At 45.0% G+C, this 21211-nt stretch overlaps 1 protein-coding gene, 1 non-coding gene and 1 pseudogene across 7 annotated transcripts in view; all 3 read right to left on the reverse strand.

The window, feature by feature from the left end:
* The window catches only part of LOC144766801 (uncharacterized), a 1464990-nt gene that overhangs the window by 1126150 nt on the left and 317629 nt on the right, over window positions 1-21211 (reverse strand). The window lies entirely within an intron of this gene.
* Window positions 12732-14893, reverse strand: LOC144771064 (28S ribosomal RNA; annotated as a pseudogene).
* Window positions 15331-15483, reverse strand: LOC144771146 (5.8S ribosomal RNA). The gene has a single exon (XR_013599147.1). It is a non-coding gene; the product is annotated as a 5.8S ribosomal RNA (ribosomal RNA).

Below are 21211 nucleotides of genomic sequence, written 5' to 3' on the forward strand. Positions count from 1 at the left end.
GTGCGGTCGATGCCAGAGGCGAGGAGATGTTTGCTGAACGTTTGGGAGCCGAATGATTATAGTGTGGCGCAGCTTCGATGGGTGACCTTAGGTAATATGATTGCCAAGCGAGATATCGCACAGCTATGGGGTGCCCAGAGACCGCCGACAGTTCTGCTATGGAAACAGAATTTGGATTGGTGCATGTTCAGGGAAAAAACAGTATATGTTTCTCGAGGTACGCCTCGCAAATGGGGGAAGATATGGTCTCAGTGGAATGTCTATCGTGGTGATATATGTGCTCCTCCCCTCCTGGATTTGGATACGGAACTAGTGTCTCCCCGGCCCAACGTTTCCCCCACGACGAATTAGACATCTTGATTGCTTCTTGTCCCTCTGCCCCCCCCACTCATATGTTGTGTTTCTAAACTCGCCTTGTAATGCACCTCCCACCCCCCGCGCGATGCGACACTGTATTGTAAAGTAATGCCTTGTTTGTGGTTTTGTTTTTGTTTCTGTATTTTGTCATTTTATCTTTAATAAAAAGTTAAAAAAAAAAATAATCAACCTACTGCTCAGAGGCAGTATCCAGTAAAGCAGGAAGCTAAAAAACAAGTCACGGAGATCTTAGATCAACTTCAATACCAAGGGGTGATTGAAACATGCACCTCGTCAATGAACAATCCTTTATTTCCTGTCTCCAAACCAGACAATACATATAGTCTAGTCTTGGACTAAAGACATTTAAACTCTTGTAGCAAAACTTTTGCAGTACAAAATGCACACAGTGCAGCACAGATGAATAACATCGTGCGCAGAAAATACAAAACGGCATTAGACATTTCAAACGGTTTCTTCTGTCAAAACATTGCACCAGAAAGCAGGTACTTAACCGCTTTCTCAATCATGGGGACACAGCTACAATTTTGCCGTCTCCCCCAGGGATTCAAGAATAGTCCAGGGTTATTTCCAGCCAGAGTAACAGAGTTACTACAAACGTATGATGATGAGGCATTATCTTATGTCAATGACATCTATCTTACAGATGATGATTTGGACAGGCACTTGAACAAGGTGAACACCATAATACTTGGGTTCGCCTCAGAAGGGTATAAATTCAATTTTAGGAAATCATTAATTGCCCACCTCAATGTCCTATTCTTAGGATACGAACTTTCGAGTGAAGGCAAAAGCCTGGCAGCAAACTTTTTATAAAAATGTGCGCTGCTCCAACCTCCAAAAACGCTGAAAAACCTACAGTCAATTCTAGGATTCCTAAACTTTGGAAGAACTTACATTCTGAATTACGCAGAAAGGGTTAAACCTCTTCACGAATTAATCAAACCTGATTTCAAACCTACTAATTGGACTAAAAAACACACAGAAATTTTGTGTTCAGTACAAACAGACATGTTGGCAACAACACACTTACAAACACGCGACAATGTACGCAACCTTGTAATCCGAATCATCCAAGGGAGATGCGGATTCACACACCTAACCTTTAACGAAGGTGAAAGGTACCAATAGCTTACAAGTCACACTTGTACACACAAGCTGAAATGAAATTCACTTCAACAGAAAAAATTCTGACAGCGGTTTAGACTGCTGTAGCAAAGGAGAGAGCCCTCGTACAGGGTAAACACATAAAAGTTGTTACACCTGTACCTGCCTTAGAGGCAGTGACGAAGGCAAGCATTCCAAATGCAAAAGCTCTACATCCGAGATGGATACAATGGGTTAATTCTCTTGCAGCAACAGACGTTGAATACGTTTTTGACCCTTACTTGAAGACACAAGAATTTCTCTAATACGAACAAGAATGTCCTCTGCCTACTGAAATTCTACCTCTAGAACATTACGGCTGTATAATATATACAGAGGGATCAGCACAGCCCACGATTGGGGGCAAACAAGCTTACAGTGCTGCGTGCGCAATTGTTAAAGGTCGCTGGCACAATGGTAAATTCAGACCTATGGTCACAAAAACTCAATCTCTCGTAGACTGTACAGCCCAGCGAGCTGAACTACAGGCATTCAAGATGGCGCTTGAAAATACCGATTGCGGCGGCGCGGAGCAAGATGGCGGCGTCAGGCTAGACGCCGGTAGCAGCCTCTGACCAGAGCAGTGGAGCATGCCGCTAAACTAAACTAAACCGCTGCAAAGAAGAAAAAAAAAAAAATGGGAAGAGAATTCTGCTGACAAACTACACAAAGTACTACGCCGCTACAAGGAGATGCCGAGAATAGGGCAAACTACAGAGTCCGCCAGCCCAAGGATCATACCTTCTGACTGCCTGATCCCTGCAAGGGCGTCGCTCTCTCTCCTCGCCTCGGCAATTGGATATGCAGTCCTACGGCTGCTGATCGGTAACCGCCCTTCCGTAGGCGACCAACGTTTCCTGTGGTGGCTGAGCTCCGCGAACCTCGAAAACTCCGTAACCAGCACGGACCTTGAAACGCCAGTGAATCTCACCGACACACAGTGTCTACAGTGTTCAATGGCCCCGAAAAATGCAGCCGCTGTAGCATCGGCGGCAGCCAAGACGAGGGCGGCGCGTCAAGCTTTGCGGGGTCAGGAAACAGGCAGTAAGCGCGGTGCTACGTGCGGAGAATCGCATGATACTACAGCTGAGGCGGTGGCGGTGGCGGCGGCAGAGAGAACACCGGCCCGGAGAGGAGCTACTTCTAACAAAACTCCTGCAGCACCTCTCTCTGCCAAAGCTACAGCGCAGGCTCCTCCAACAGTGATTACAATGTTTCAACGTGCCGCTAGTCAGAAACAATTGACTGAAGAGGCGCAACAAAATAACCAGAAGAAACAATTAACCATCCCCTCGGAAGGAATTACAATGTCAACAATTGAAGGGGGCAAAGAAAATAACGCAGCTGTGGCAAAGCTGACAGAGATAACTGAAGGTCAGAATGTGCCAGTACCGCTTGAAGGGCAAGAGGCTGAACCTATTCCTGAGAGACCCGACTCCATGACCAAGGAGGTAAGCCAGGCACTTCACCCTGTTTCTGCTTCTCCTGCTAGATCAGATATGTATAAACAGGGGGTAAGCGGTATTTCTACTGAAACAATGTCCATATTTTAACGGTTTTAATGTTACAAACCCAGAAAGTTTTTACTTTAAAAATGTGAATACGACAGGCATGAAAAGTATGTTGACAAATACTAAACAAATGTATTCTGCTGCCTTTTTTCCTCAATTGTCCACCTTAAGCTTTGACTTTTGGAAAAACAACATTGAGACAAAAACTGTTTGGGGCACAAAAGACTGGCAGGTGCAAGGTTTAGAAGCATTGTTCAGAGCCTGCATCATCCCAGAACAAATGATGTTCCTAAATGACAATGTTCAACAGACATCTTGTCTTGGCATTGCTAAGATAAAAGATTTAAACAAACCGTCTATACTTAAGCCCACACCTGATAGTAATTTCACTTCAGATGAGTAGGTAGACGTAAATTATATTTTACAACAGAACAGAACAAATCCTGAATGGAAAAAATGGTTAATCTGGCCCACAGACACGAATAACTGTCAAGATAGATTCTTGAACAAGACACCAGGGTTTACAGTAACTCGGCCAGATCCAAGATATATCCAAAGACAACATCCAGGGATAATAACAACTTATAGTGTAGGAAAACTATGCCTTGAGTGGCTACAGAGATCCACACTTCCAGACATAAAACAACACTTATCTTTGCTTAAAGATGGCGTTGATTTACAAGAATTCTTACTAGGTCCTCGTAATCCACGTCATAAACGTTTCATATTCGCCGGTATATATGCTTCTTACAATGAAGCTTGGAAAGTCACGCAAATGGAAACAGCTGAAAGAATACGAGAAATTGGTAGTATTAAACTAGAGAAATCACTCTCTGTAGTTGACAATGGGTTAACAACTCTGTTGTCCATAATGTATTCTTTGGATAGCATTGTATCATCTGCATAGACATAATGGAACAGGACTTGCTAATGCTACAACACGGCCAGTCTCAATTACGTTCTATAATGCCACCAGGCTGGACGTTGCAAAACCTTCATTCTGACTATGTGCCCTGGCGTTTAATCAACACTACGTCACTGTTTACTGTATTTAACCTTACAGATAAAAAAATCTCGTTGGCACAGAGAGGAGCAGCCTATTCAGTGCTGAGCATTGAAAAACTGGAGAGATTACGATTGACCGTTTCTGAGAAACCATCAGTTGAATGGATAATACATGGCACCATCACGATACCAGTGACGATTTTCCAGTTTCAGTATTGCTTAAAACACATACCAGCAGGCCTGTATGAAAGGTTGGGTAAAAAATACATTAAGTCGACCAGGGATTTACCATACACACACAAATGTTGGAGAGGGGGAAAGGAAGTAATTCTTAGAGGTAAAAATTGTGAAAACTCACTAAGCGGTACACTATTGTGTCAAGGTATTAATTTACATGGAGCCTGCGAAGGTTCTTCCGATAACCTTTCTTGCCACCTGCAGGGTTCACCCACAGCGGTGATAGATCCAATTTTCAGGCAGCTTTCCAATGGCAGCTACTTATGTTAAATGATCACAGCTGTTGGGGAATGATGCCAGGAATAAGCTATTTCGTTACTGTGTCAGCCAGGGTCACCTGCTATATGCAATTATTGTTTCCTAAAACCAAGACAGGCGGGGAGTCGCCTTATGGCCTTCACTGAACATCTCTTCTATACGAATTGATACTTTAAGCAGAATGAAAGCCATTCTTTTGCAAAAATCTGTGCCACTGACCTCGTCCAGAGAGATGTATGATCTGCAAGTTGCAAGGACTTCTGCAGAGATACATGCATTATTATCAACAAAGTGCCCAGTACATTTCGCAGAAATGTCAGGTTGTATCTTTAACATGTCTGATACCAGCGGTATTGCACATTTATTTAAGACAATTTTTTTCTGGACTGTTAGCCCCCTTTGAAGCAGTCCTGGGCATTTTTCCTAACTTCGTCCACTCTGTGTTCGGCAGCCTGCCTCTCATTTTGGGACTCGTAGCAGGGATCTTATTTTTATTCCTACTGCTCCGTTATGGCAAATCCGGCCACCAACGATACCCAAGCCGGCATGGAACATGCGCTACAGGCGATGAGGTACTGTGACAGAATAACACAGATCCTTGGCTTTGCTCGTTTGAGAGATTAGAATACCACATGGTTCCTGTCATTCAGACCAATCTGGCAAGATTGCATCTTACCTGTTCTACGATGCCTGCTTTGTGGAGAGGAATGCATGTTAGATGTCTTTTCTAACACTACCATCGGTTGCGCCAACAGATGCTGACGCATTACTGGATCCGGTAATGGCTCACGTGTTGTGTTGCCCCCAACGGCTACCAATCCTGATGACGGCATTCATTGAGGTCTCACCAGCAAATCCAACTGGAGGTGAGATACGCGGACCAACAGGCACACAGGTACCATCTGATATGAACATTGCTAACGCGGCTGATACTGACGGCGATGCTTTGCATCTGTGCACAATTTACCTTTTTAATGAAGTAGTCGAACTTTCATCTACTGTGGTAGACGATTTCTTTGCCAGCCTTGATGACTTAGGGCCTTATTTATGAAGGCCTTGCGCCGCCGGTGCGTCACTTTTAACATGGGAAAAAGTGATGCACCGGTGGCGCAAGGCCTTCATAAATAAGGCCCTTAATGTTTTCTCCTGACACCGCGAACAACTTTTGAAATTAAGCACATAGCGTCCTTACGAACTCTGAAATTCGACCTTCACTTTTTCAAGATAAAAGCTTCCATGTTTGGAACTCTAGTTACTACAATTTGATTTGATTTTTTTTTCCAAAAGAGACTGAATTTTGGCACTAAGTAATCTGCTTAAAGTAGAACTATTCTTAGAGAACAAGAATTCCTTGAACACTTTCTAAGAAACAATATTAGCCTAATCTGAGCCAGTCTTCCGACGCAAACTAAAAACCTGGCTGTTTACTAAACGATAATTAAAGCTTCTGCTTCCCTTGATTTCTCCTTTCAGATGGACTTGAACTAGGCAACCCTCTCTGGTGATATTCCTGTAATCTTAGCGCTGGGACACCTCCGCTGGAGGTAGCCGTGCGCTCTACAAGCTTCTAAATAAATAAATAAATAAATAAATAAAATATGTATTTTCTGCTATGGGATGGTCTCGACCTTTTTTCTTCTGTAACTAAAAGCCATTTCATAAATGTAATTTTCGTGATGCATTCAGTTAGCATTGCTGATATCGTTTCATATGCTTACAATGAAGTCATTTGCTTTAAATATGTACTATACAAAATGCTCATTTTTTCGTGTGCAACCATTTCTAAAATGCATGTTATATGATTTTTTGGGGTTGTAAACACATGCTCTAGATTATATGTTTTAGTATTTACTCTTAGATGAACATAATAGCGTGGAGTGGGTGTTATGTATTTTTTAGGACCCTATTGTAAGTTTCCAGATTCATGGCCTTATATAGGTATAAATCACTATATCCTTATATAGGCATAGAAATCATAACCATTTTAGGCATAGCTCATGCAGTCCAAATACGGCAAGGCTACTTCCACTAGTTCCGAAAATCTACAACGATTTCTTGGAAAAACCCGACTTCAGCAGTCAGGGACTTCCCCTTGCCTGAGCACTGATTTATCCAAGAACTCATGGAGTTTTCAAAGAGCTGAGACCCTTTTGTTGACTTTATTATGTCCAACCATACGTCAAACCAGGCACCTTCAAGGTATAAATATGCCCACACTTGCCCAAGCAAACACACAGTGGTTTAGAGCAGTTCGACTATCTACTTGCCCAACGCGCCCTTCTACAGCAAGTGCCGAAGGAAGCCGACCCTCCAGCAGAAACACTGAGAGAGACGCTGTCTTTTCTCCTGCTAAGAAATCCAGCTCCAGTGTTTCCAAGCTACCCTTGCGTGTTGTTGGAAAATCGAGTCCCGAGACCAGCCTTCTTCATTCTAAACTAAGGTACGGTGCTGATTAGACTCTTAGAGAAATCTTGGGCAGATTCTTGGCAAAAGAATACTACATTTATGCTACACCTCACTTACTTCCTCCCTTGTACTAAGCTTAGGTTAGGTACACTGGGGTAGGCGTATTTTAGAAGCACCAGTTGAGTACTTTTAGCCTCTGTTATTTATGTATGTATTTTTATATGGTTTAAGAACCATACAATGCTCTTACAGTATTATTTTATTCTACTATTTATACTGTACTTATTATATATTACAAACTGTGTTACGATTGTAGCAGTTCATTTCTTATGCTTGAGAAAGAAGACTGTTGAATAAATCTTTTTATTGAAAACGACCGTCTATCTATTTCTCTGCACCTCTAGTGAAACAAAGCATGCAGGATTGACTGAGTGAAATATCTATCTATTGTTTCCATGACTCTGAAGATACGTTTTATCTTGGGGAAACAAAGTTGTCATGTTTATGCGGTTGTCAGAGACTAATCCTTTCTTGTGAATTCAAGAACATTTCTAGTAACCTCTGCGCTAACTGGCACACACAATTAAGTTTAGTATATTCGGTAAAGACCTAGTCGACCTCAGTCCTACGTGTAATCTACAGGATATATTAGTCCAATGCGCAGAGCCTATTGGGAATATAGGAACTACACTACACAGGAGAACATGTGTAGGGTCGATGGGAACCTCCCAGCCCAAGACCTCCGAGAGCTCTCCCGATACTGACTCCCAATACCCCTGTATCGCAGGGCAAAGCCACACCATATGATAAAAATCGGCCTGGGAGTGGGGACAGCGGGGACAGAGGGCATCGGGTTGAAGCCACAAGCGGTGAAGACGCAGCGGTGTAAGATAGGCAGCATGTAAGAGTATATTTTTACAAGCCGCAGCCTCCCCAAGACCGCAATTACTTTAGGGGCCATCAGAGCGTCCCTCTAGTCAGTGTCATCCAGAGTCCCCAGTCAACCCTCCCACTTGTCCTGGAGTTGAGAGAGGGAGTGTTGATGAGTGAACGGTAAATATGGGAGATCCTTCCCCGTCCCAGGTCACCAGTCATGACCTGGGCCTCAGGTGAACTATACTCGGGCAACGCAGTAACATCCGAAATATAGGAGCGAAGGGCATGGCACAGCTGCAAGTTTCGAAAAAACTGAGATGAGTGACGGGAATGTCGGGTCTGCAAATCCTGGGAGGAGCGTAAGTGGGTAGTGCTCCATACATCACCTAGCAGTGATAGCTTGAAATTTAATTGTCCATGTATACTTGGTACATTTTAAGAGTGTCCATTAAAGTAGTCGGGTAAACATTCTTCTTGAAAGGGGACAATATTTGCAGACCAAGATCAGCCAGAGCAACATCATTACATTAAGGCCAAATACCCCGACATCCGACAATAAAGCCATGAAATTTGACAGTGCTACAGTTGGTAAGATCTTTGATTTGCTGCGATAGATCCTGATAGTATTTAACTTCACTCTTGAAGCTAATTCAAGGGAATTCTGTGAATTTTCGTAACGAATTGAAACATCAATCACTACAGCTGTACCATTTTTGGTGAACACTACATCTGGTTTTCTTAGTTCACCTTGACTATTTTTAACATGAGGTTGCCTGTATGCCATCCAACGACACCTTTTTGCTCTATCAATGAGCAATTCCAACACTTGTTATGCCTTTTTATCCTTATGTCCTTGGTTTTAGGACATGCTCCTGAAATATGTGAAATTTTTTGCACACATCTTTAGATTATCTACAAGTAGCAAATGTACCATTTCTTCCTCTAGTGATGGTTTCTCTAGTATACAAAACATTTCCTCTCAACATCAGCTATGTATTGATTTTCTTTCATTTTATTATGTTTGCTGATCCATAAATTTGAGGTTGGATTGCTTGCTAAGTATGTTATACCATTACCTTGGACAGGGAGATTTTCCCATTTCTCAAATTCCTCTTTCCTCCAATCATATGTTGCTACCAAATTCATTTAATAACTCAGAAATCTACTGTCTACAATGTTGAATTTGTGTGTTTTGATGATGCAATCAATTTTTTCATTGATTACTTCGCCTGCATACATGAATGAATGAGCTATGTATAGATCTGGAGCATCCCTGAGATACAATAAACTATTGACTTTCTTTAGACCAATTGTCGTACATAACTTTGGCATACTGAGGCCCCCAAAGGATCTTTTCGAATACAGGAGCCCATCACATGTGTATGCAGGTAGGTGTAGAAAATGTTTTACATACTTTTTTATTGTTTGATCAAGAATTTTTAAAGTTTAGCTTCTGTTCCTGTCATTTCCAGTTCAATGACAGTTTAGGGATCAAATATTGACACAGTATTTCTATTTTCTGTGTGGGCTTAAGTGGTAGATTGTCGAGTTTTTAAGCCCAGTCAACAAGAACCTCATTAATTTTGTTGTTGCTTGAATGGCCTGTGTGTGGATCAAAGTTCAATCCGAGGTATCTCTCACTTTCTCCTGGATGAGTGTTTTCAATATTTTGTTTTTCAAATTGCCATGGTTTACCGTTGTTAACCAGGATCTTATCTTTATGGTGACTTATATGAAATCCATGTGCTTTTTTCACATACATTTTCAGATTTGTACTCATTCCTTCCCAGGTGTTGCTGAGTACTGCGATGTCATCGGCAAAGGCAAGAGTGGTGATTTGCTTAATGAGACCATCGGAGCCGAATATGAAGTCCTTGCCGTATTTCTGAAGATCACAGATCAAAGGATCCATAGCAAAGTTAAACACAAGTGGGGATAAAGAGTCACCTTGCATAACTCCCGAATTCATTATTATTTCTGGAGTTGCTTCATTGTTTTTCCCCTTGAAAAATGTTAAGTCAGTGTATAAGTCTTTTATTATATCTCTGATGCATGATGGAACTCTGTGCCTTTCAAGACTGTTTTGCAGAAGTCAGATTTTTGAGACAACCTCTCACCTTCATGAAGCCTTATTGTCTTGTATTCAATTCAACAAAAGATGTGAGTCTTTTAGTTAGTATTTTCGTGAACAACTTCATGAATGCCGTACCCATGGTAATTGGTCGCCAATTACTAATTTTTTTAAGTACGCTAATTGGTACATTCTTAGGTATTAATATCGACCAGTACTTTTTATTACTTCTGATACTCTTCTCATCGATAACCAAAATGATAAGATTCTGGCAGCAGTCTTGGTTGATTGTGAAGCACGTTATTTAAGTAATTCAGGCTGATCTTGTCAGGCCCCACTGCTTTCTTTAAATCTGATTCATCGAAGGCTTTAGTTATTTCGAGCAGTGTCATTTCTTTACATAGTCTTCCAATTTCCCATTCATCCGGTATCCGAATAATTGGGATGAATTTGGGACTTTTCTTGTTTTCTTTTTGAAATATGTCTTTATATTATTGGAAGATTTCATCAGCACTGATTTGGCGGGTGGAATCTTCTGCCCCATCAGAAATTATCCTGGCAACTTTCCTTTTGTCTTTCTTACACATTGCCTGGTATTCTTCGTAGCTGTCCTTTGCTTTTGCATAATTGTTCATGTGTGTCTGATTAAGCCTTACATTTTTCTTATCTTTCTTTGCTATCTTGTATTGTACTGAGGCAATCTGTTGCTCATCTTGAACAGAATTCATAGGCTCATTATTGGGTTTTCTCATTGATTTGGTACGATTTGCTGGTACAGGACTTATATCATTTGTGTTTCTTGAGATATAAGTCACTACCTCATCCATCAGATTCATAGTAAATGTAAATGTACAGGAATTTATATAGCGCAAATCACCAAGCGGTTTCTAAGCGCTTGCTTAGGGAACCCGTCCTGGTTTTCCCCTGTGAGATAACCCCGGCAGGGTATCCGCAAGTTGAAAGCCAGGCATCCCGCCGCGAGGGGCCGTTGTGGAGATTAAGCAAGCTATTGCCCAGAGTCGCAGAGTGTGAGCCCGTGAATCGAGTAGGCACCGGAGCGAGAATTGTCGAGTCCATGGACATTTTAGGACTCAAGACCCCGCCGAGCTGGGAATTGAACCCTGGTCACGGGCTGACCTCTGCTTCCAGGTCTGCCTCCTCTAACCAGTGAGCCACACTTCTCCCATCGTGATGCTGGATGTTTTTGGTGTACTTCTTGACTTCTGTGATTCTATCATTCAGTTAATCAAAGTTGGGTTTTTTTGGCGCTTGTTTCCGATTGATACAGTCTCTGCGCCTTTCCGTTGTTATTTTCACTGAAATTTCTGGTTCATTGCAGGAGTCATTCTCAGAGATATTGGATGCTTGCAGTACATCCTTTGCCGTTTTTTTGCTCTTATCTCTTCTATCTCTTCTTTTTTCTGCAATTTGATTTCTGTTTTTATTGTCAAAATGCAGAATCATCAGTGCATTAGTGTTTCTCTTGTTCTCATACACTTTTCTCAATTCTGCTAATAGCACTATTTCTTCCTGTTAATTTTGATGGTTCGCTGCTTGCTAGAGCTGCTAATCTAGCCTCATTTTGTATTCTTGGATGGGCATGCCGAGCATGTTGTGAAACTCCAATCTTTGATCTGATTCTAAGGTCACAGAAGCTGAACAGGAATTGCAGGTCTCCTTTTTGAGGTCTTCCTTTACATTTGGCATAATGACATGCAATATTATTGTATTTGGCTTCTTTGTCACATTTTGAGCAATAGGTTTGAGATAGAAGCCTTAATGCTTGTTAGAGGTATCTTTTCTAAGTTCTTTAAATGTTCACAAAATGTCTCCACACAAGTCACAATTATACTTTTTGTTTGGGTATTTCCAATATGTGACTTTCTTTGTGTAAACACTTTTCTTTGTATTCAATTCTTTGCTGACCTCGTACACATTGGGTAGATTTTCAAAGTTACTTGTCACAATGTCATTCTTGGCTGAGGAGGCCACAAATGCAATGGCTTTGCTGAGATCTACTGTTTTGTCTTCGTCTGCTATGGAGGGTGAACTAGGTGCTATATCATGACCTGAATCATTGTTACTTATTGCATTGTTTGTACCGGGTGCTGGGTTGTCAAAGTCAGTAAGGAGGTTAATGATTTCTGGAAAACACTGCACCTCCTTTCACCATCTTAAAGGGGATTTTAATCGCCAGGAACTACCCCATCTGGAATTGTGTTTGTTTGATTCACCATTTCTCACTATGACGCTCACCACCATGATAGAACCTTGTTTGGCCTGGCTCTATGGACTTTCCTGCGAATAGTCAAGCAATATATAGGCAGTTAAAAATTCATTTCATAACTCAGAAATCTACTGTCTACAATGTTGAGTTTGTGTGTTTTGATTATGCAATCACTGTGAGGTAAAGGCCACTACAACTGAGAATAGGTTAAGAGAGTCATAGTGACTCCTTACGTTTACCCCCAATTTATTGAATTTCTTCACATCGCGTCAACACCCGCCTCAGGCCTTCACAATGCTTTGTTTTAATTAAACAGTCAGATTTCCCAGGCCTGCACCAGTTCAAAGTCAGCTGCTAACCACCGGCCAAGGCAGAACGCCGGCCCCGGGTGACGGGCACGGGGAGAGGCGACCACCACAGCTGGGGTGATCCACAGGAAGGGCCCAGCCTGTGTCCAGAGCCGCTGTCACCCCGGAGGGTGGTACCTTGCCCAGCCACAGCACATGCCCAGACTCACTTCCCACCCCAGCTTGACCAACCCAGCCCTTAGAGCTAATCCTTATCCCAAAGTTACGGATCTGACTTGCCTATTTCCCTTACCTACATTGTTCCAACATGTCATCGGCTGTTCACCTTGGAGACCTGCTGCAGATATGGGTACGGCCCGGCGTGAGATTGACAGCATTTACCCCGTATTTTCAAGGACAAGCAAGATCTCACCGTACGCCGCCGGAACCGCAATGTTTTCCATGGCTCGGGCCCCTCTCTCGGGGTGGACCCATTCCAGGGCACCCTGCACATCACAAATAAAACAAAACTCTCCCCGGGGCTCTTTCCGGCTTCTCGGGATTCATTTGCGTTACTGCACTGGACGCCGCAAGGGCGCCCGTCTCCACCACTTCGGGTTCGGGGATCTGAACTCGACTCCCTTTCAATTGGCCAAGGACAATGGAGGCCATCGCCTGTCCCTTCCGAACGGCGCTCACCTATCTCTTAGGACCGACTGACCCATGTTCAACTGCTGTTCACATGGAACTCTTCTCCACTTCGGCCTTCAAAGTCCTTGTTTGAATATTTGCTACTACCGCCAAGATCTGCAACTGTGGTGGCTCCACCTGAGCCCTTGTCCCTGGCTTCCTTGCGCACCTCAGTGGCCCTCCTACTCAGGAGCATCTGAATCAATCAAACACTCACACCCAGTCAAAAGATCTGGGTTTAATCCATCACCGTTCATTAGCCCACTCCGCCACCCCAGTTCAGACATGGCTACATGCAAATCAGTCTGACCCTGTGCCTCATGGGAACAGTCCAGCCCGAACTGCCAAGCCATGTCCTCCCTATATCAACCGGCACCTTTGTTGGGGTCTGATGAGCATCAGCATCGGGCGCCCTAACCCGGCATACGGTTCATCCAGCAGCGTCAGTTCTGCTTAGCAAAAGTGGCCCACTAGGCACTCGCATTCCATGCCCAGCTCTAGAGTTTCAGAATAGGTTGAGATTGTTTCAGCCCCAAGACCTCTAATCATTCGCTTTACCAGATAAAACTGGGACTACGAGGCACCAGCTATCCTGAGGGAAACTTCAGAGGGAACCAGCTACTGGATGGTTCCATTAGTCTTTCGCCCCTATAGCCAGGTCAGAGAACCGTTTTGCACATCAGGACCGCTAAGGATCTCCACCAGAGTTTCTTCTGGCTTCGCCCTAACCAGGCATAGTTCACCATCTTTCAGGTCCTATCACGCATGCTCATGCTCCACCTCTCTGATGGAGCGAGCGAGCCAGCTAGTGGTGCGCCTACCGCTGGAAGCATGGCGGGATTTCAGCTCAGCAGCCGCGCACCGGCCCTCACCTTCATTGCCCCACCGGGTTTTGCTCGGCCATCTGACTCTCGCATGTGTTAGCCTCCTTGGTCCATGTTTCAAGACGGGTCAGGTGGGTAACTGACATCGCCGCTGACCCCTGGCCCGGTGTGGGCCTCCCCACCCAGCAGTGCGACACGGTCGGGGTACACTGAGCATAGTCCAACTCAGTCACAGTGGGAGCAGGGGGCCCCTTCCTCCCTTTCCCACCCCGGCACGCCCTAAAGGGCAGCCAGGAGCAGGTACCTGGGGGGAGCGAAGCAGGTCAAATCTCCCTCAGCCCTGCGGACACGGTGAAGCTGCTGACAGGAGGCTGTGATACCCTCTGCCAGAGCAGAGGGCCACCTGCCACCCCAAAACCTTTCCAGCGGACCCAGAGCCGGTCATGGCGCACTGCCATGGAGGAAATGTACCCTGTGCGGGCCGGGTAGGCCCAGTCACTGGTCCCGCGGAGGGGGTCCGCCACTCCTGGGCCACCGGCCTTTCTGCCATGTTGAATACTCCGGGCAGACTGCACAGACCCCACCCGTTTACTTCTCAACTGTTCCACACCCTTTTGAACTCTCTCTTCAAAGTACCTTTCAACTTTCCCTTACGGTACTTGTTGGCTATCGGTCTCGCGCCTGTATTTAGCCTTAGATGGAGTTTGCCACCACTTTGGGCTGTATTCCCAAGCATCCCTACTTCGAGAAGACCCGATCCTAGCTTGCCAGGGGTCGCTCCTGGCCTAACACTGTCCACGGGGTGAGCCTGGATCATAAAGACTTGGGCCCCCTGAGCGATTCTGGGGAGTCTTCTGTATGCCACATTTCCCACTTCCACCACCGGGTGAGGATTGGGCGCTGGGCTCTTCTCTCTTCAATTGCCGTTACTGGGGGGATCCTGGTTAGTTTCTTTTCCTTTGCTTAAATTCAGCAGGTTGCCATGTCTGATCTGAGCTCGTAGTCGGAAAAAAAGCTGAAGTTTCGAGGGGAGTCGCCGGGGAAGGCCTGGTGTCCCAGCAGCGTGTGCCCTCTTTCCCCGGATCAGATCTGGAGCAGGTTTGCCCTCCTCAGGGAGCCGGACGCATAGGTGGGCGCCCGAGGAATGTGCACGCAGGCAGCTGGTGGGACACCACAGATAGCCAGGTGACCCAGGATGGGCTTGGGGTGGGCCGGTCTCTACCTCCCTCCCTGCCGAGGCAGGGAAGCTGGGCTAGGCATGCCGGCGACATACCTCTGTGACAGGACCCAGTGAGGGACCCCGTCACGGGCGATCGGGGTCTGACTTTGTGGGGGGATGAAGGGAAGCAGAGCTAACCCTGCAACGGCCCCAGCCATGTCCTGAGAAAGCCCCAGGGGGCGATTTACGATCGAGCAACCCTCAGACAGGCATAGCCTCGGGAGGAACCTGGGCCGCAAGGGGCATTCAAAGTGTCGATGATCAATGTGTCCTGAAATTCACACTGATTCTTGTAGGTAACTACGTTCTTCACCGACGTGTGAGCCGAGTGATCCATCGCCAAGAGTCACAGGCAACTTTTCGAAAATGTTCACCCACTTGCGGGTGCAGGAGAGGTGGGAGGAAGGTGATGCCGTCCATCCACTGTCCACGAATCAAGATGGTCCTGGCACCTCATTCATGGCTTCCCCTCTGGGAGTCACACTCCACCGTTGGGAGAAAAAAAGGGTTACCAGGTGCTTGGCCCGGGAGCCCCCCACTGCCGCCAGTCCTTCCCTGAGTAAGCAGGAGGGACCGCGCAAGTCTTTAAACCCCTCAGCCAGGCCGCACAGGACAGGGTCAAACTGGGTACCTGGTAATGAGGGAGGGTTGCCCCACCTGCATGTCAGCCATCCGTTGCCGGGTAGCGCCGAGCCGTGCCGGCGGGCTGGTGAGTAGCCCACCCCACCCTCGCCTGGGTCAGAGGCACCGGAAGGGAAGAGTCAGGTAGCTCCCCATCCCGCATGCCTCCCACGGAGAGCAGCCAGGGGTCCCCTAGCAGGCCCTCAGCCTTTTCTCTTCTAGCCGCCCTGCCACCTGTAAAAGGCCGCTCCTCATTTGCCCGATGCCCGATCCAGCTGGGACTCGGGCACGGAAGAGCCCGGGGTGGCAGGGCCTTTCAAGGGGGTTGTCCCAGCCTGGAGAGGCACTGCCATTCGGTTTCCCCACCACTGTGGGGGTCATGCCAGGGAAGCGTGGGTTCTGTCTCAGTAAGGTCCACCACTGTGCCCCTCCCAGGGAGAGGGACAGGGGCTGAGGCGGCCCCAGCCCCTGTCCCTGATGCATCGGTTGGGTCCTTCCCCAGTGGAGGAAGATCAGCCTCACTCATGCGTTCCATGCAGCCATGGGCCATGGGTGTGAGGGCAAGGCTGGGCCCTGTGCCCAGGGAGTGCTTGCTGGACATCTAAGGGCATCACAGAGCTGTTATTTTTCGATCTCGACCGCTGGGGGTCACGTAACTAGTTAGCATGGAGGAGTCTCGTTGTTATCAGAATCAGCCAGACAAATCTCTCCACCAACTAAGAACGGCCATGCACCACCACCCACAGAATCGAGAAAGAGCTATCAATCTGTCAATCCTTTCTGTGTCTGGGCTGGGTGAGGCTTCTCGTGTTGGGTAAAATTAAGCCGTAGGCACTACTCCTGGTGGTGCCCTTCCGTCAATTCCTTTAAGTTTCAGCTTTGCAACCATACTCCCCCAGGAAACCAAAGACTTTGGTTTCCTGGAAGCTGCTCGGCGGGTCATGGGAATAACGCCGCCAGATCTCTAGTCGGCATCGTTTATGGTCAGAACTATGACAGTATATGATTGTCTTCGAATCTCCTACTTTCATTCTTGATTAATGAAAATATTCTTGGCTAATGCTTTCGCTTTGGGTCGTCTTGCGCTGGTCCAAGAATTTCACCTCTATCTGCACAATACGAATGCCGCCAGCCATCCCTCTTAATCATGGCCCCAGTTCTGAAAACTAACAAAATAGAACCGGAGTCCTATTCCATTTTTCCTAACTGAAGTATTCAGGGGACCCGCCTGCTTTGAACACTTCAATGTTTTCAAAGTAAAGGCTTGGGATCCCCAGGACACTCAGTCAATACCATTAATGGAGTGCCAAGAGGCAGGGGCTGGGACAGGCGGTAGCTTGCCTAGCAGCGAATCCCCAGCTCAATCCCAAAATCCAACTATGAGCTTTTTAACTGCAGAAACTTTAATATACGTAGACTGTCCAGAAATCGGTTAGGACCGACTGTGCCTGACAGTACCCTACCGGATAAAAATCAGCTGACCCGGTTTAAACCGAGTGTCACTGACTTTCATAGTTGGCCACTTGATGGAGCCAAAGCATTGCAAACCAACAGCAATTTGGGCACGAGAAGGAAGCAGCTCGGAACGTGAGTCACAGCAAGGGTACCATAGGCACTAATGGAAGCTAAGAAAATTCCCTCTGTAGCACCTTCTTTGGAAGTAAAAGCAACTATAATTTCAACATAGTAGGCCACGGCGCCACAGCTCTTCTGCACTTCTGCCACCTACGTCCCCGCAGCTACCTACTGGTGCGTCAGATTAAAAATAAAATGAACCCAGAGGAGGGAATACTCAATAGTTTTCAACAATTAAACAGATTCCTAAAATTTGTATTGTGTATTTTTGTGTGCCTGCGGGGAGATGCTGTGGTTTATGGAAGTTGACAAAGGAACATTGTTCATTTTAAATAACGTCAGTGTTCTGGCAGTAGTTTAAATTTCCCTCCACAGAAGGAAGTCTAAATCAAGAATCTTCATTAGCATTCTAAGTTAGCTGAGTGGGAGGAGAACCGTTGTAGCCCCGTAGAAAGTGGTAGACTTTGTGGATGTAGGGGTGTGACCCTGGCAATAATTGCCCCACATAAACTAATCACGAATTGCTGGTTGTCCGCCCACCCATGGAAAACATAGCCGTGGTGCATAGGTTGTTTTTGTTTTTCGACAGTGTTTGACACAGTGGGAGGCTTAGTTGCCAGACTGGGTTGAAAGCTAATTAAATGTGCACGTTTTTCTGGTTTTAGGAAAATATCTGTAATTGGTGGCAAATCAAGCGACTTAGTATGAAAACTGTCTAAGTAACAACTTTAATATCCTTAATAGGAATCTAGTTGAAGCAATCGATCCGTTATCCGTAATAAAGGCTTGTTTGGTATTTCATACATTTGTTTAACTAGATTAGATTGCACAACAGAAACACGATTATCAATGTTATTTATAGGAGACTTGCGTCTGAAGAGAGAACATCGCATCTCCAAACATACAAGTACACAATTGAGTGTGAAAGGTTTACTTTAATATAGCGGAATAGTGGGATCATGGGACCTATAAGAAATGTGTATTTTCAGTGTTACAATATGTAGCTCCGAAGGTTGCAACGCTGTTGTTGAGATGTGTGTTGCACATGTAAATCATGACCAAATCGGGAAGGAATCCGCTCAGTCCATAATACATTTGACTTGCGCGGATTTCAAAACGTCCGTGGCAACGGACTCTATATCCATTAACCTGTTATCAAGATAGCCTATCTATAGTAACCACACTTGTATGCCCTGTCTTATGATGTTTTCGAATAAAGACCAGGAATCTGTGCAGACAATGTTTTTTACTGTAGTATTCCATAGGCTCACGAGATATACAGCCTCTCATTTGTATGCTTTCTTGTTCTTTTATTCCTAAGCACGTGGTCTCCTGCTTGAAGTATTATGCGTCACACTTCTTTAGTAATTAGTGAGTTTTTATCTGACACTTTTCGCTGATGACCACTTTTTCTATGCTTGAAATCTTTGTGTTAAATGTTTTGAAACCAAGGTCCATCTCTGCGTCTTATTTCTCAATGATGTAAATGAATCCTTTAAGAATATCAGGGAGCTGCTCCTCTGTGATTGTATTATATGCACGCTTTCCTTTTTAGTCTCTAAACTTCATAATGGTGCTTACTGTTATGAAAATGAGCAAGTTCTGAATATTTTTAAGCTATAATATGGGTTTGGTGCCCTATGTGAGAGTCTGTAGAGTGAATTAACACTCCAAATGAAGAAAGTTGGTGTGGGTGCATCTTGTGGGTTCTGCTGACTTGGGTATGGCAGTTGGTGAGATGATGTCTTCTTTTGTAATATGTGTTGTTTAGTTTTGAAGCATTGACCAGCTGCAGTCTTGTTAGATTTGCAGTGTTTCCTACTGTTAAGTGCTCTTAGGAGTTCTATGGTTCCATCCGCATGGCCCATGCCGTCATGGTATGCTGACAGTGGATTGGTGCATCATTATGTCTCTGTTGTGTCTGGCCCGGTCCGGCACATGGGGAGCCGAGGTGTGAATGGCCCATGGGCCAGAGCAACACCAGGCCCCCTGCCTGGCTCACATGGGGGGAGAGAAGCTGTTGTGCTCTGCCATCTGTCTTACTGTGGCCACACCCGAGTACTTCACAGATCTTTAAAAAGGTCATTTACTTAACGAGGCATTGTTGTTTTTTAACCCTTTCTTAGAGCCCCTGCAGCTACACTCTGCTGATTTTGACTCTAGTTGCGCCTCTGGGAGGCCAATGCCATTTAATATTTGTGAAATTTGGGAGACTAGGGGTTATTTTCTGCAGGGAGACCCATCATTTTGAGTTACCCCACTGGCCTGTCACACCCTGGGGAAGGAGCTGGTGTTCTAACCATTCAAGACCCCATGCATATCCATGTCTTCCGGAAATAACCATATTTGCATGCTTCATGTCAGTAGTGGAAAGGAGGCATAGAAATACTCCCAGATATTCAGAAGGTGGTACACTTTATTAAAAACGGCCTTCAAACTTTCGGGGAATGTGTACTTTGCTGGACTTTGCCACAGTCTCAACAAGCAGAGAGTGTGAAAATGCCAGAATGTTCCTTGTTTTTCTTCAGCTGTCTGTTCCTTCGTTCCCTTCACAGAGTAGAAGAGAGCCTTGTTTGTCTTTCAGACTGAGGCAGCCAAAAGTGGACATTAACGTTGCAGGAACAGTTGTTTTTTTACAGTAAGTATAGCTACTTATTTGGTCAAAGTAAAAAAGCTTGAGGATGTAGTTACCAATAAATCCTCCCTACTTCAACCTCTGGAACTAGTTGTCCTTTACACCTGCCTTACCTATTTGCAACTACTGTAACAATGTCACTCAGGAATTTTCTTTTTGCTAGTACAGAACAAGGGACACCGCATTTCATAGGAGACATTTTGAGCTAACTTTTTAAAACACCAATACCATACATTTCTTTCTGAAGCCCCTCATCTGCATGTTTCATGCTTCATCTCCTTCCTCTCCATTGCTGTCTTTTCACTCTCTTCTTCTGCATTCACTTCCTTTCTCCTCTTCTACTTCACTGTCTTCTTTCAGACCTATCCCGAAATACAAAACTTCTTTTTCATTTGGTGCAGTATATATAATATGGCCAATATACTTGTGTCCTTCTGATGGAGTGACTTCAAGAAGTTTAGAGGTGATGGAATGCTTATGGGGTATTTGTTGTTGTGTGAGTTTCCTGCACACTTGCTGCTCAAAGCAGTGGTCAGTGAGTTATTTGCTTAGTTTAGATTCACTGAATGGAGTGTGTTTTTTGCTTGTTTTATGTTTATTACATGGTTTGTATTTGTTGCTGGGGTGCCAAGGTTTGAATGGCCCAAGGGACAGAGCAACACCAGGCCCCCTGCTTGGCTCACGTGTAGGGGAGGGTGTAATTTAGATGAAGATGGACCAACGTATGCTGCTGTACTCTCCCTGTCTCCCCTGCCCCAGTTTGTCAGCATGGCTGGGGAGTGGGACAGGACAGCACAAAAGGTTCTGTGGGCTGCTCATAAATCCACTTGTGTTTTTTTTTATAGGCAGGCTTTGTCTTGTGTATTTAAATATGCCTGCTTTGATATGCTGTGTTATTTTGCAGAGCTTGTGCCCCATAGATGTGTGAGCTTGCACAAAATGTTTCACATTACTACCATGCATTCAATGAAGAAAGCAAGCAATAATAAAAGCAAAGTGTTCCATAAACACCGGTAAAACACTGTTTCAGTTGTTTTTTATGGTGTGAAAATGAGTAACCACTGAAAAGCACTGTTTTTTTGAGGTATTGAAATCACTGGAAAACATTGAAAAAACACCACCAGAATTGACCAAAAATAGAAACTGAAAACAGTAAAGCCTAAATATACGCTATTGGAGCTGGAATTACTGTGGCTGCTGGCACCATACTTGCCCTCTGATGGATTCTCGTCAAAGGATTTAAAG

Source organism: Lissotriton helveticus, chromosome 7 (assembly GCF_964261635.1).
Source record: "Lissotriton helveticus chromosome 7, aLisHel1.1, whole genome shotgun sequence".
Lineage (NCBI taxonomy): Eukaryota > Metazoa > Chordata > Amphibia > Caudata > Salamandridae > Lissotriton > Lissotriton helveticus.